At 40.5% G+C, this 15760-nt stretch overlaps 1 protein-coding gene and 1 non-coding gene across 2 annotated transcripts in view; one reads left to right on the forward strand and one right to left on the reverse strand.

Annotated features, from left to right (window-relative positions):
* Positions 1-15760, reverse strand: part of LOC112085465 — a gene marked incomplete at its 3' end in the record, with an annotated part of 112297 nt that overhangs the window by 62536 nt on the left and 34001 nt on the right.
* On the forward strand, positions 2370-2476 carry LOC112085690. Its single transcript, XR_002898990.1, has one exon. It is a non-coding gene; the product is annotated as a small nucleolar RNA R71 (small nucleolar RNA).

The following is a 15760-nucleotide window of genomic DNA, read 5'->3' on the forward strand; positions in this document are numbered from 1 at the left end:
TTTAGAGAGGTATAAATACTTTTTAGGGTTTTTTCTGAAAGTACTAAGCTTTATTCCCTTTGTCTCTTGCCTCTTTTGTGAAAAGACTCCACCAAGAAGAGAAATATCGATTTTTGGGTTTTTAATCAAGAGAGTTTAAGAGATCTTTGAGTTTTAAAGCTGCTTTCTTCTTAATCTATCATCTCCATCTTCATTTCTCATCATTAATCATGCTAATCTTCTCAACTTGCAAAGGTTTAAGAGAGATTAGTATGATTAGTGAGTAGTCACCTTAATGAGGTTCTAGATGTGTAGGTTGGGGTGCTAAAGTGTTAGATTAGGAGTGCTTAGGGCTAGAATCATTGATTCACCTCTCTAAACAGCTGTTCTCTATGCTAGATCCTTGCATATCACTTGAGATCTAGATTCTGGGAATTTTATGCACCAAAAGTGTTTGATGAAATTCCTGAAAGAGCTGTATTAGAGGTTTAAGCATTTTCGGCATGATGATGTATTGTTATTTGCTTGAATGATCATTAAGAACTGTTTATTAATGTATATTAATTCATATTTCACAAATGGGAATTTGGTTTGAAAATGGATTAGTATAGGGGTTAATACCTTCATGAGAGGATTAACCTAGATTAGAGTTCTTAATCATTTGAATCATGTCTCATCATTGTCATTAGCATTTCTAGTTTAGCACCAAAGCACCCTAACCAACTATCATGTCTAGAATCTCATGCCTCCATCATATCATATTCACATCATTTGTCATTGTCATTAGTCTTTAATCCTGTTTAAGTTTGTAGTTGTCATTAGTTAACCAAAATCACTCTTGTTTGCTTGAATTAAGAACCTGATCACATAGCTTAGTGTCTATCACCACATTCTTGGATTGATAAACCTCTTTGTGCTACTTTGACAAGGGGATTGATAGCCCTGAGACCCTAAAAAGTCTTGTCTATCAGTTTCCTTTGCTTGGAAATTCATCTAAGATAGTAGGATAATACCTTTTTCTGTCCACATTGAGGAAAACAGCATGCCGGTTTGCGTGATCGATAATTGCTCCTACTGTAGCTAGGAATGGTCTCCCGAAAATGAGTGGCCTCTCCTTGTCTTTATCCATCTCGAGGAATTGGAAATCTGCTGGAACAATCTTATCTCCCACTAGAACTTGTAGATCATGAATCGCCCCTTCAGTATCTTTTTGAGATGAATCTCCAAAGATAACCTTAACCGTCGATGTCCTTAAGGTATTTATGCCCAATTTTCGGCAAATGTCTTAGACATGATGTTGACATTGGCTCCAGAATCGCACAAGCAGTCTGTAAACTTGATTCCTGAAATGAAACACTGGAAAACAAAGCGTCCCGGATCATCGGCTTTGGTAAGCCTTTGAAACGGTGATCGTTCAGGTACCTTAAACGGTGGCTGCTTGGGATCAATATCCTTGTACAGTGGTACAAAGATTGGGGTTTCTTCTTTCTTTCCATCGGTTCCGGCCTCTTCTTCGAGCAATGTGGTTATGGCGTTGCAAAACTTCTTAGGGTTATCTTCAACTCTTCCTGGAAGAACTCCACTTTGCCTCTTCATAGAGTCGGCTGTTTGGGCGACTTGCACATCTTTTCACGTGCGAAGATAAAGATTCAAACTTACCATTCAGATCATTGTACATGCAGTCCACTTTCACGTTCACGTCTTTAGATGCTTTTTCGTTCGTCATAACAAACTGTTGGATTGACTGTTCAAGTCTACCGATTTGTGAAGCTAGCTGGTTCGTCGTGACTCCCTGCTGTTGTACAAATTGATTGTTAAAACCCGTACCTTGGTAGTTATATGGCTGTCGCGGTTGATATGGTATTATTCCCCCAAAGTTTCCACCTTGAAACTTGTTTTGGAAGGATTTTTGCTGAGGTGGGTAGTACTGATCTTGAGGATTCTCCACATTTGGATTACGGTAAGAGAGATTGTTGTAATTTGCATTCCGGAAGTTGTTGTTGGAGCGATTTTGGTATGGCACCAGTGCTCCTACGTAGTTCACATCTTCTTCTTGAAATGCTTGATTAATGTGATCGATATCACTAGGTCCTTCATCTTCTGCGCCATTGTTGGTTACACAGGCATGGATCGGGCGATTGTTGATCTTCAGAAGCTGGCTCACCATGTTCTTCAACTCGGTTATCTCCTTGTTGTCTGTTCCGGCTTGCTTCATCGATCGATCGTATTCAGGACAGTCATTGCTATTGGCTTGAGCCAAATTTTCGATGAGAGCTCTTCCTTGGGTTATCGTCTTTTGCCCAAAATCTCCATTGCTAGCTGTATCAAGTGAAAGTTTGTATTTTGGTTGCAAACCTCGGTAAAATGTGCTCAGCAGGCTTGATCCATGAAATCCATGGTGAGGGCAATCACGTTCATACTCCTTAAAACGTTCCCAAGCTTCATAGAAAGATTCAGTTGGCCCTTGTTGAAAGGTTGAGATCTTCGTTCTCAAATTGTTCGACCTTGACTTAGTGTAGAAGTGGTTTAGGAAAGCAGTTCTACATTCTTCCCAATTGGTAATCGATCCTGCAGGCAAAGACTTCAACCAACGGAGAGCTTTATCTGCTAATGAAAAAGGGAACAACTTACACTTTAAATAGTCAGGTGGAACTTGGTTTGTTCTCATCATGCTGCAAATTTCTTCAAAAAGCTCGATATGGTCCATTGGGTGCTCAGAAGGAACTCCATGGAACTGGTTTTGCTTCACCAATGAGATGATTTGAGGCTTGACTTCAAACTCATTCCGGTTTGGAAATGGTACTTGAATTGCAGATCGATTCCGAAAATTTTGAGTAGGTGCATCAAAATCAGCTATGTGATGGTTCCTGGCTTGTCTTCGGTGTTGATTTGCTGGCGGAATGGGGCGGTGAATGCGTTCATTTGGCTACATTGCTGGGTGGTCACCATCGGCTGCATTGATGGATGGATCAAGGTCTTCACGTCCTTCTCTCTCTCGGTTCTGGTGGTTTCTTGGAGGAACCTCATCTTCCTCTCCATCTTGTCGAGCATGATCACCTCCTCTGTGATCATTCTCTTCATTTTCTCCATGTTCGGACCCGTTTTGGTCCATATTTAAATTTCGATTAATAGGATCTCCAGGCTGGTCGTCGTTGGCCATTCCTTGCGTTCGTCTAAGTCTTCGAAGTTCTCTTTCGTGTCTGTCTATCTCGTCTAGAATTGGAATGTCTCCTGCAGGTCTACGCCTGGTATTCATGCAATTCAGAGAAAAACAAAAGAAGGGAAACATAGTTTAGAAATACTTTAAGAAAGAACTAGAGATCAGATGTCTAGAACAGAAGTTAAAACAAGAAAAATAGCAAAAGGCAGCAAAACAAATCCCCAGCAACGGCGCCAAAAACTTGGTGGTCGTGTCAACTGCGTGAGGGAACAAGTTTTACCCTTAACAAAACAAATGAAAGCCGCAAGTGCACAGCTGATCAGTTGCAGTATTTAGGGATCGAATCCACAGAGATTTGTGTGCCTGGTATTCTTCTACGGTTTTTTTAACTTTATGTCTAGACTAAATTGGTTTTAAAGGTTGGTTGTTTTTCTTGCAAATTAAACTAAAACAAAAGAAAGCAAATAAATCTATCCTAAAAAGCAGGTAAGAAAATCGAATGAAATGCAAGTAAAATATCGCATGAAAGGTAAATAAAGCAAGTAAATAATGAACTAAGGAAATTGAAATGCAGTTCTAAGAAAGCAAGTAAAAATAGATGGAATTGTAAACTATGGTTAAAAACACTGAGCTTTTGGGAACTCTAAGGGATCATAATCGGTTTTAACACTAAGGTAGATAGATTGGGATTGACGGATAACGATATATGGGTTCTAGAGCTAGAGTACGGCGGTATGAATACATCACTGTCATGATCATATCCAACTGTTTCTCGCAACCCTGACCAGTAGGTTTCCATTCTGGCCCTGGAAGGGAGAGAACGCAAGAGCTGCACAAGACTCGTCAATACTCACGATCTCGCTGCAGGTAGGTTTCCAATCCTACGGAAAAATCGCCTGTTTCATTCTAGGGCTGATACTTAATGAAAACTTTCGCAACACTAAATATCTAGATCAGATACTAGGTGATCAATCAAGCATACATGCAATAAGAACAAGAATAAACAGAAAACAGGTCGAAATCCCAGATCTATAAACCTAGATGTCTTAATCGATTATGAGAGCCCCTTTCGGGAAACCTAAGCCCAACTCGGGATCTACTCAGACATGGCTGAGTTTGACATCATCATTGGTTTTAATAAAAGTAATGAAAAACAGTAAAGAAAAGAGATAAAGAAAGCTTCTCTATTGAAGAACTCGGACTTGAACAATCTTCTACAAAAATCGCATAAAAAAGGCTAAAGGAAAAGGGTTTCTGTAAAGTATGAAGGGTTGTGTCTAAAAACGACCTAAATGACATGTATTTATAGTCTCCAATACTCCATGGTCTCTAGGGTTCCAGAATTGAGGCTGAGAATGACTTTGGGCTTCAGATAAGTGGGCTTTAACTCGGAGATTGATTGCCGCGGTCGGGAGTGTTGTGACCGCGGCAATTGGCTTGTTGGCCGCGGTCGGGAAGCTTCTAACCGCAGCAAATAGCTTGTTGGCCGCGGTCGCGTGAGTTGCTGACCGACTTCGAGTGGCTCCGGGGCTAATGGAATATCTTGAGATCCAACCGTTGGAATGTCTCCAAACCAAGTGCATTTGAAAGCTGGTTGATTCTTCTATACGTTGTCCAATTTTGAGGGTGATCAGACTGTGAGAAGGTCTTCGTCTCTCCATGAGAGTTCTGACGGTCTGCATTTATCCAAAAGAGTATTTTTGTTCCATTTTGTGCCTCTTTATCCCAAATTACCTGAAAAGTCTTTTAAAATCCGGAAACATAGAAATCCTTTGAAAACCTTTGAAAATGGAGTAAAAACACATGTAAAAGATATTAAAATGATCCATAAAAATGGTCAAATTCCGGTGTTATCAGATTTCTCCGTGTATGGATCTTCTTTTGAAAAATGCCTAGGCAACCGTGGTAAAGTTCTGCAAATATGTGAGGATAAGCACTTAGTATTAAATTGGGGAAAATGTCACTTCATGGTACGAGACGGAATCGTGCTTGGGCACAAAATTTCGGGGAAAGGAATTGAAGTTGATAAAGCTAAAATTGAAGTCATGACAATCCTACAACCCCCCCCCCCCACAATCGTAAAAGGAATTCGTATTTTCTTAGCACACGCAGGATTCTATAGGCGCCTCATAAAAGATTTTTCTCAAATAGCTAGACCTCTTACGCGTTTGCTTTGCAAGGAAACGAACTTCGAGTTCGATGATGAGTGCTTAGCCGCGTTTCATAAGATCAAAGAAGCCCTTGTCTCCGCGCCAGTCGTGCAAGCACCTGATTGGGAACTCTCATTCGAAATAATGTGCGGTGCAAGTGACTATGCAGTCAGAGCAGTACTTGGCCAACGAAAAGATAAGAAAGTGCACGTAATCTACTACGCAAGAAGAACTCTAGACGAAGCTCAATGCAATTATGCAACAACAGAGAAAGAACTTCTAGCTGTCGTATTTGCATTTGAGAAATTCCGTTCTTATCTCGTAGGATCTAAGGTCATAGTTCATACTGATCATGCTGTAATCAAGTATTTAATGTCTAAGAAAGACGCTAAACCTCGGTTGATAAGATGGATCCTCCTACTGCAAGAATTCGATATCGAAATTCGAGATCGGAAGGGAGCAGATAATGGAGTTGCAGACCATCTTTCTTTCGAGTTGAAGAAATATTGCCCTTAAATGACAGTTTGCCAGAAGAAAATATCTATGCAATAGATACTACCCCCACCAATGCCAATACCGCACCACCACATCCACTAATGCGACGAGCAGATGCTTTCAACACCCCATCGTTTAGGCACATAGCGAATTACCTAGCAGCTGATGTAGAACCACCACAATTCTTTGGTTATAGGAAGAAAAATTTTCTGAAAGACGTAAGACATTATTTTTGGGATGAACCCTATCTCTATAAGACATGTGCTGATGGGTTATTCTGAAGATGCGTGGCTGAAGAAGAGATGGAAGAAATTTTGTTCGGATGCCATAGCTCGTCTTACGCAGGACATTTCGCAACCTTCAAAACTGCTTCAAAAATCTTGCAAGCAGGTTTTGTGGCCTTCTTTGTTCAAAGATATATATCCGATGCGATAAATACCAAATGATGGGTAACATAAGCAAAAGGAATGAGATGCCTCAAAATTTTATTCTCGAAGTCAAAATTTTCGATGTCTCGGGAATAGATTTTATAGGACCCTTTCCTACTTCTTTTGGAAACCAATATATCTTAGTAGCAGTAGACTACGTCTCTAAGTGGGTTGAAGCAGTCGCTAGTCCCACCAATAATGCAAAAGTTGTCATGAAGCTGTTTGAATCTGTGATATTCCCGCGTTTTGGAGTTCCTAGAATTGTGATAAGCGACGGAGGATCGCACTTCAACAACAGAGTTTTCGAGAATCTTCTTAGAAAGAATGGAGTTACACATAAAGTTGCTTCTCCATACCATCCCCAAACCAGCGGTCAAGTAGAGATCTCAAAAAGACAAATCAAGTCGATTTTGCAGAAAACAACTACAGTTCATCGCAAGGATTGGTCTACCAAGCTTGACGACGCATTATGGGCATATCGAACAGCATTTAAGACACCATTAGGAACAACACTATTCAACCTAGTTTACGGAAAAGCATGTCACCTTCCAGTAGAACTCGAGTATAAGGCGCAATGGGCTATCAAGGAGATGAACATGAATCTGAAAACGGCTGGGGAAAGAAGACTACTTCAACTTCACGAGTTAGAAGAAATCTGACACAATGCTTACGAAAACTCGAAGATCTACAAGGAGAGGACTAAAGCATATCATGATAAGAAGATTATTCATAGAACTTTTTCTCCTAACGATAAGGTACTTCTTTTCAATTATCGTCTTAAGCTTTTTCAGGAAAATTACGTTCAAGATGGTCCAGACCCTTCACGATAAAGGAAGTCAAGCCATACGGAGCCATTGTCCTGTGGGACAAAACCGGAAATTCATTTACAGTGAATGGACAGCGTGTAAAGCCATATCTGGCTGAAGAAAGAGAAGACGAGAGAGAAGTGATGTTTTTGATTGATCCATCATCGGCCAATGATGAGATCAAGGAGTGTCACGACCCCGGTTAAGTCTAATCGAGCAACAATGTCAAGCTAATGACTTGAAACAAGCGTTTAGAGGGAGGCAACCTACTTAGTATTTTATCTATTTCCCTTTGACCTTTATTTTCTATTTCCATTGCTTTGTTTCTGTTTCATTAAATTTCACGTTTTCAATAAGGAAGAACAAACAAAAAAAGACGAGCAGCACTCGCTAGCACGATAAGTTCACTTAAACATTTCAACTTTTCTATTTTCTTTACCATTCTTTCCAAGATTTATCACACTGAGGACAGTATGAGATAAGCCTGGGGGAGGATGTTCATACGTCACTAATGAAATTAGATTTGTTTTGAGTTTGTTTTGGACACATAAAATGTTTTTCAAAAAAAAATTTCAAAAATCGTTTTCAAAATGTTTTTCAAAAAGTTTTCAAACCAGGAACACAATAAACATTACTATGATGAATTAGACCAGTGTGCTTCTACGCTATTTCCTCTTTTTTTGCTCTTTTTGTGATTTAGGCCTAGACTAGACGGTAGCTAGAATACTTGCATTATAAACTCCCACCAGAGGACTCCTATTCATGGAGATTCTTTCTGACAGGATATACTAGCTCATCTTAACTGGACTTAATTTTGATTTAATTTTCTCATTAAAGCATTAGATCAGGGAAACGAATCATACATTCAAGACTCCTTTACCCTTTTACCACTCTTTGTTGATCCTAAATGGCTAGTTCACCTTTAGCTAGTTCCCCACCGAACCTAACATCTTTCAAACCACATGCGTTCTTGTTTTTCATTGTTCTATATGCAGATATGTGCAAAAACGTTGGAGAGAAAGAGGATCAACGCGGTTTTTAGTCACTGAAGACGAAGGCATGTGATTTCATTGGAATGATTCAACAAAAGGAGAAAATTCAGTTTGCCTTTGGAAAAACTTCAAAATCTTGGTACAATTTCGTCCCTTAGACTCTCTCTCTATTAAAAAAAAAAAAAACGAAAAAGAAAAGAAAAATAAAAAGGGAAAGGAAAATTAAAACCTTAGAGAGTCTAGGAGGATCGGATTTTATACTTGAGGCAAGCTTGATTTCGATTATTTGGAGTTTTGGAGATTATCTTTATGATTCCCCGAAAAAGATATAAGTCTGGGGGAACAGCTGTTTACAACAAAGGAGGAAGATTATGCAGCAACATTTGGCAAAGGAGAAGTGACTGAAAATCTGTGGTCATCAACAAGTCCTTCTCTCTCTTGCGGTTTTGCATAATATCTTGCATCCTCCAGATCTTCAGGTAACCCGAAACACTTTAACTCCACCACTTAAATAGCCTTTACTGCCAAACGCCGTCTACCCTGAATAATGCCTTTGATGAGAATTCACCAATATACTTAATGAATGTAAATAGCTAGTTGACTGGAAGTTAGATCTAAGTGTGTAGATTTTCGCATGACGGATTAACGGACTAGTTTTACTTGTATTTTGGTGAGAATTTTCTAGACTAGATCCAATTAGATGTTTCACGATTAGTTATGGTTTAGAAGGACAGTCACTGAGATATTGTTTAGTTCCTGCGATTTTTCAATAATTTAGTTTCCCGGCAACTAACACTTTAACTCCACTACTTAAACAGCCGTTTAATGCCAAACGCCGTCTACCCTGGATGATGTCTTTAATGAGAACTCACTATTAAACTTAATGAATGTAGAGAGCTAGTTGACTGGAATCAAGATTTAGATTGTTTAAGTTTTGCATGACGGAAAAAGTGGACTAGTATCTCTTGTGTATTGGTGAGAATTTTCTAGACTAAGTTGTGAATTGATGCACGATCTTTGATCCTAGTTTATGAGTTCATGTCTCTGAGATTTGTGCATTCCCTATTTTTGTTTTCACTTAACCAGTTTAGACTTTTGCTTTGTTTGAGGACAAACAAAGGTTTAAGTCTGGGGGAGTTGATAACACCGTATTTTGACCACTTTTATGGATCGTTTTGAAATACTATTTCTATGTTTTTAATAGCTTTTAGGTACTTTTATTACGTTTTTCTAGTATTTGTAGTTCCAAGACTCTTTTCAGGTAACTTTGGGAAAAGCTTAACAAAATGGATAGAAAATAAGATTTCAGCTCAGAGTCAAACCGTCAGAAGTTCACCCCCGATTGAAGGTCTTCTCACCGTGTGATCCAGCTCAAATTTGGAGATCTTAAAGATGGAAGTACCAGCTTTCCAGCACACTTTACAGCTTGGCAATCCGACGGTTCAATCAAAAGATACGTGAAAAGCAAGATGTCCCGTAAACCAGCCGGCAAGCGTTTCCACCCGCGGCTAACAGGCCATTCCCCGCGGTCACAACCACCGTGACCGCGGCCAGCCACCCATTCCCCGCGGTGACGCACTTCCCGACCGCGGCCAGCTAACTCCGACTTTGAAGGCCCATTTCTGAAGCCCGTATCATTTTCCCAGCCTCAATTCCGGAACCCTAGACACCAGAGAGTATTGGAGACTATAAATACATGTCATTTAGGTCGTTTTTAAGAAGAGAAGAGGGGAGACGAAATACTTTACAGAAATTTTACTTTAAGCTTTGTTTTTAGGTTTTAGGGAGAGAGATATCTGTCTCTTGAACCGTTGTTCTTTCTTTTCAATTTCGATTTCTATTCTACCTTTTAATACTATGTTTTTTATTTCGTTTATCATGTCTGAGTAGTTTTATTGTTGGGTCTAAGAGATTTTCGATGGGGATATATATGTTCGGTGAGGATTCCATTGGCTATTGAGCCAAATCTTAGAACTTTTTCTTCTGAATTCGTTTTTACTGCATGAGAGTAGCTTCATGAACTACAATCTGATCCAGATGCTTGGTGACACGAAAGTGTTCATCCGGTGTCAGATCTAGTTTGGGAGAGCAAAACAAACATAGGAGTGGAAACCTACCTATGGGCGATTTGTGAATGCTGACGAGTCTTAAACATAATGCATCTCTTATTTTCCAGGGCCAGAGTGGAAACCTACTGGTCAGGGTTGAGAGAGATAGTTGTCTATGATCACGACAGTGGCGTATTCATAAGTCCGTGACTCCAGTTCGAAAAGTTTAAGCTAAGTTCTTATCAAATTTACTCTCTAGCAATATTTTGAATCGTTCATACCCCTGAGAAAACTTCCCTGAACCCCAGCGCCTCTTTTCTTATAGATTTACACCGATTTTCATTCCCTGAACCCCAGCGCCTCTTTAGCCGGCCGCGGTCGGGAATGAGGTGACCACGGGAAATAGGTTGCTGGCCGCGGTCGGAAGGCTTGTGACCGCGGGGAATGGGCTGTTGGCCGCGGTCGCGTGACTTGCTGGCCGTCTTCGAGTGGCTCCAGGGCTAATGGAATATCTTGAGATCCAACCGTTGAAATGTCTCCAAACCAAGTGCATTTGAAAGCTGGTTGATTCTTCTATAAGTTGTCCAATTTTTAGGGTGATCAGACGGTGAGAAGGTCTTCGTCTCTCCATGAGAGTTCTGACGGTCTGCATTTATCCAAAAGAGTCTTTTTGTTCCAATTTGTGCCTCTTTATCCCAAATTACCTGAAAAGTCTTTTAAAATCCGAAAACATAGAAATCCTTTGAAAACCTTTGAAAATGGAGTAAAAACACCTGTAAAATACATTAAAGTGATCCATAAAAGTGGTCTAAATCCGGTGTTATCAACTCCTCCAGACTTAGTCTTTGGTTTGTCCTCAAACAAAACAAAGGCTTAATCTCGGCGAGAGGTTTGAAAACGCAGGAACTAAACAAAATCTCAGAGACCAAACTTCTAGACCAATATCAATAAGTATGCATCAATCGGGAATAGCCTAGAAAATTCTCACTAGCAATACAGGCATGACTAGTCCGTTAATCCGTCAAGCGGAAATCTATGCAGTAAGATCTAACTTCCAGTCAACTAGCTCTTAACATTCATTAAAAATCTCGGTGGTTCTCATCAAAGAAAGTCTAGGCAAGGCAATCTAGGCTAGGTATCAAAAAGGGTTATTCTAGGGGTAAGGCTTAAAGTATTTATGGGTTAACTGAAGGTCTGGAGGATGCATGATATTATGCAAAACCGTAAGAGAGAGTGAAGCTGTTGGTATCCACAATTTTCAGTCACTTTCTTCTTGCCATAGATTCCTGGTCTTCTTCCTCAGGTTCTCTCCCAACTCCCCCAGACTTAGATTTTTGTAAATCTTTCAAAAAATATAGCTCTATAAACGCTTAGTAGTTGCTTCTTGCTCTACAAATTTCGACAATCTAGGACTCATTAGGCTTTTTGTTTCCCTCTCTCTTTTCATTCGTTCGTTTGTGTTTTTGTTTTTTTTTTTTTTTGAAAGAGAGGGAACACCTTTAGATATAGAGTCATAGAGAGCACGAAATTACCAGTTAAGACATCTCTCGTAAAGCTTCATGAGGCTTCTGATACTCTTCCTTCCCAATTCCATTCAGTCTCCTTTGTGAGTGACTGAAAACTGCGTTGCTCCTCTTCTCTCCGACGTTTTTGCACATATCTGCTGATATAAACTAAAGAGATAATGCATGAGGATTGAAAACAAGGGTTTTGGGTTTAGGGTACGGTACCAGATAAAGATAAACTGGTCATCTAGGACGACAAAGAGTGGTAAAAGTGAGGGTAAAAGTTGTTCTAGATGTGTATGTCGATGCCTGCCTGAAATCAATGATGAGAAAATTAAATGTCAATATTAAGGTCAAATAAAGTTAGCTAGTATATCCTGTCAGAAAGAATCTCCATGAATAGAAGTCCTCTGGTGGGAGTTCGTAGTGCAAGTACTCTAGCTACCACCTAATCTAGTGCTAACCACAAATGAGCTATCATGAATAGTGTAAAAGCGTGCAGGTCTAAATCATCGTAGTTTTGTGTCAAACATTCCTGAAAAATACTTCATGTCGAATAGGTTACATATTAAATTTTAAAAAGTGCTTGAAATTTGAAAACAAAAGCAAGAAAATGATTAGTACGGCTAGACATCCTCCCCCAGACTTAAATCAAACTGTCCCCAGTGTGAAAAAGTTGGTGAGAAAACGGTGAATAAAAGCGAAATAAAATAAGATAAAAGAAAAGAAAATGATGATAGAACCGTGATGGCAGTGAAGTGCTGATCAATCAGTCATCCTCCGATGTGTCTGCTTCTGTAGGAAAGTGACAACACGCTCAAAGCGTCGTCCCTGTCTCTCAACTCTGCGCTCCAGATCAGAATGTGTGTGCGATGATGTCGATGATGAGGTGTGGCCGGTCGAAGCAGATGGCTGAAAATGAGCACGGGCCGCAGCTGCATCACGCTTTGCTTTGGCCACTATGTATTGGCCAATGGTGAATGGTAGACGAGGTACAGTTGGCAGAAACTCATCGGGTTCCGGAGTCCATCGTGGACGTCCTCTGTTACACAATCTCGGGACTGATACTGAAGGCAAGCAGACTCGGTGCTTCTCAGTGCCAGTGCAATACTTGTAACCAAACCTGTCTGGATCGAAAGCGGCACGAGAGATAGTGTGATCGCGAGAGAGATAAAGTACGTCATACCAGACATCAGGAAGTGGATCATCAGATGAGAAATCGAATCCTACAGCCTGTAGTATCGCTGTAATAGCACTCCCGTAAGCTGGAGTAGCGTCCTCGCAACCATGTAAGTCATGCTTCACCTTTACCATGTTTTGTGCTATGATCCAGGCAAAGCAGGCAAGTCGTGGGCCGTTCATAAATGGCATCTGAAGTGTAATGAGCTCGGTCTTCAAAACACATCCCATGTTGGCTCTAGAGAAAATCGTGTGTGCTAAGAGTTTGTGCACAACTCTCACTGCAGGATGAGTAAGAAGGGCTGACTTGGATCTCCTGCTATCATAGACTCCATGACCCATCTCTCTCCACAAGTTAAAATCGGATTCATCTTCAAGGTAAATGCCATCGGTGTATGGAAGCTTAAGATCCTTGCAAGGTGCAGAAATGGTGAGCGAGTAAGGCTGCCCGCAGATAGAGAATGACAAGACGCCATCTGATGCTCTGGGGTTCCTCCTCTTCGTGTGGTGGAGTGTAATAGTTGCTAAGAACTCGCGGACTAGCTCAGGATAAGTTGGAAGGTTCAGCTCCATGTAGGGTCTCAGTTTAAGTGCATCGATGTACCAGATTACATATTCTCTAATTCCAAGCATCTCAAGTGTATGATAATCAATGCAAGGCGTGGGTTTGATGTTCAGCTTCTTGAAAAGTCTTGCATAGTCCACTCTCGGGTTTATCTCCTTGCCAACGTATCGGATCTGTGGTGGCTCGGGAGTTGCTCGCGTTTCTCTTGAGTGCTGGAGCAATCTCATCACATAGTTTCTTCTTCTCGGTCTGGCTTGGTTCAGCATGTACTCCCCTAGAGTAGCATCATCGGGAATGTCCTCGGAGCTGTCACCAGTGCGACGGCTTCTTCAGGATCTGGTTTGTTCCATTTTTCTGCAAGACGAGATGATTCTTGGAAAAAGAGTGAATATAGATGCTGATTTTAACATCTAGTATAAAGAGATTAATTAAAACCATGAGCAAGCAGAATTGACATTGAATCAAAGAAATCGAGTAGTTCATGACTAGATTCGGATTTTTGATGTTCTCAACATAGAAATCTTCTAAACATCAGTTTTAATGAGCAATTTCCATGTCAAATCTATAGGTTACCTAATACTAATCACTAATCACACAAGACTTAATAAAATTCATCAATTTTGGTGTTCCAAATTCGATTTTTATAAAGCATGTGAAATCCAAATTTCAAAAATCTCAATTCCTCTTAAGCTAGGTGTTAAAATCGATTTTTTAGATAACCTAGAAGGATAATCTATTGTTCTAAAACTATTTCCACCATCAATAAACCGAGATTTGGGCTTTTTAAGAAAACCCAAAGTTATCAATTAAAAATGGTGAGTTTGAGCTTCATACCTTGCTGGAAAGAGAGATTTGATGACAGAATTGAAATCAGCTTTGAAAAAGAGTGAGGTTTGGGCCAAGAATCTCTTAAAAAGCTTAAGAATTGAAAAAGGTGATCTATCTCCTAAATCTCCAACTCTTTTGGAAGAGAAGAGAAAAAAGGAGTTTTGATCCAAAAAGTGCATTTCCTTTCTTTAAAAAGCGTTTTTGTAGCAAAAACTTGTAGCAAAAACGGAAAATTTTCAGGAATTCATAAGTTTACGGGAACTTACCTTTCTTGTCTTGCACGGAGGTTTAAAACTTACGGAAAATCTTAACAGGCTTTACCGGGAATACTCCAGAAATCACCGGGAAACTCTGGGAACTTTTGAAAAGCGGTGGAAATCCGCATTCCCATCTCAACGACCAACGGCCGCGGTCAGGAGACGCGCGACCGCGGCGATTATGGGCTCGGTCGCGGTCACATTCTCGGTGCCGCGGTCGATGCTCCCTTGGCCGCGGGTCGGTTGGTCGCGACCGCGGGCCTTTCTCCTGCGGCCTTCGTCCAACTTTCAGGTCTTTGCCGGGCCGAGCAGCTAAAAACCTACCATTTTCTTCTTGGTTTTTCTAATTTTCTAATTTTTTTGTGTTTTTGTTTTATAAAATATCTGAAACTTAAAAGAAAAAGAAAACATAAATTGTAAAAAGGAAAAGAAAACTAAAAGAAAAAGTACCTAAATGGGTTGCCTCCCATTAAGCGCTTTTGTTTTAAGTCGTTTAGCTCGACGTATGGCAAGAAGAATCAGGCTGATTTAAATGGGACTCCACTTGATGTGCCCCTATCACTTCCGGTCGCTGGAGGTTTTACTTCTTCTCCTTGAGGGACCGTCTTCTTTCCTTTACTCTTCTTTCGGACTTTAACATTGTTTACAACCCTTTTTGTGTTTTCAATCAGCTCCTGGATTCGGTCCTCACTAGTTTCTGTTGCATCCGGTGGAATGATGATCTTGATCTTTGCAAAAGCTTTCGGCTTCTCCTTTTCTTTCTCTTTTGGCCGGTTTTCTTTGCTTGGAAAATCATCTAAGATAGTCGGGTTAAACCTTCTGCGATCTACATTGAGGAAAACAGCATGCCGGTTTGCATGATCGATTACTGCTCCTACGGTAGCTAGGAATGGTCTCCCGAAAATGAGTGGCCTCTCCTTGTCTTTATCCATCTCCAGGACTTGGAAGTCTGCTGGAACAATCTTGTCTCCCACTAGAACTTGTAGATCCTGAATCGCCCCTTCAGTATCTTTTTGAGATGAATCTCCAAAGACAACCTTAACCGTCGATGTCCTTAAGGTTTTTATGCCCAATTTTTTGGCAAATGTCTTTGACATGGTGTTTACATTGGCTCCAGAATCGCAGAGGCAGTCTGTGAAACTGATTCCTGAAATGAAACATTGGAAAACAAAACGTCCCGGATCGTCGGCTTTTGTAATCCTTTGAAACGGTGATCGTTGAGGTACCTTAAATGGTGGCTGCTTGGCATCGACATCCTTGTAAAGTGGTACAAAGATTGGGGTTTCTTCTTTCTTTCCATCGGTTCTGGCCTCTTCTTCGGGCAATGTGATTATGGCGTTGGAAAACCTCTTAGGGTTATCTTCAACT

Source organism: Eutrema salsugineum, unplaced genomic scaffold, assembly GCF_000478725.1.
Source record: "Eutrema salsugineum unplaced genomic scaffold, Eutsalg1_0 scaffold_3, whole genome shotgun sequence".
Classification (NCBI taxonomy): Eukaryota; Viridiplantae; Streptophyta; class Magnoliopsida; order Brassicales; family Brassicaceae; genus Eutrema; species Eutrema salsugineum.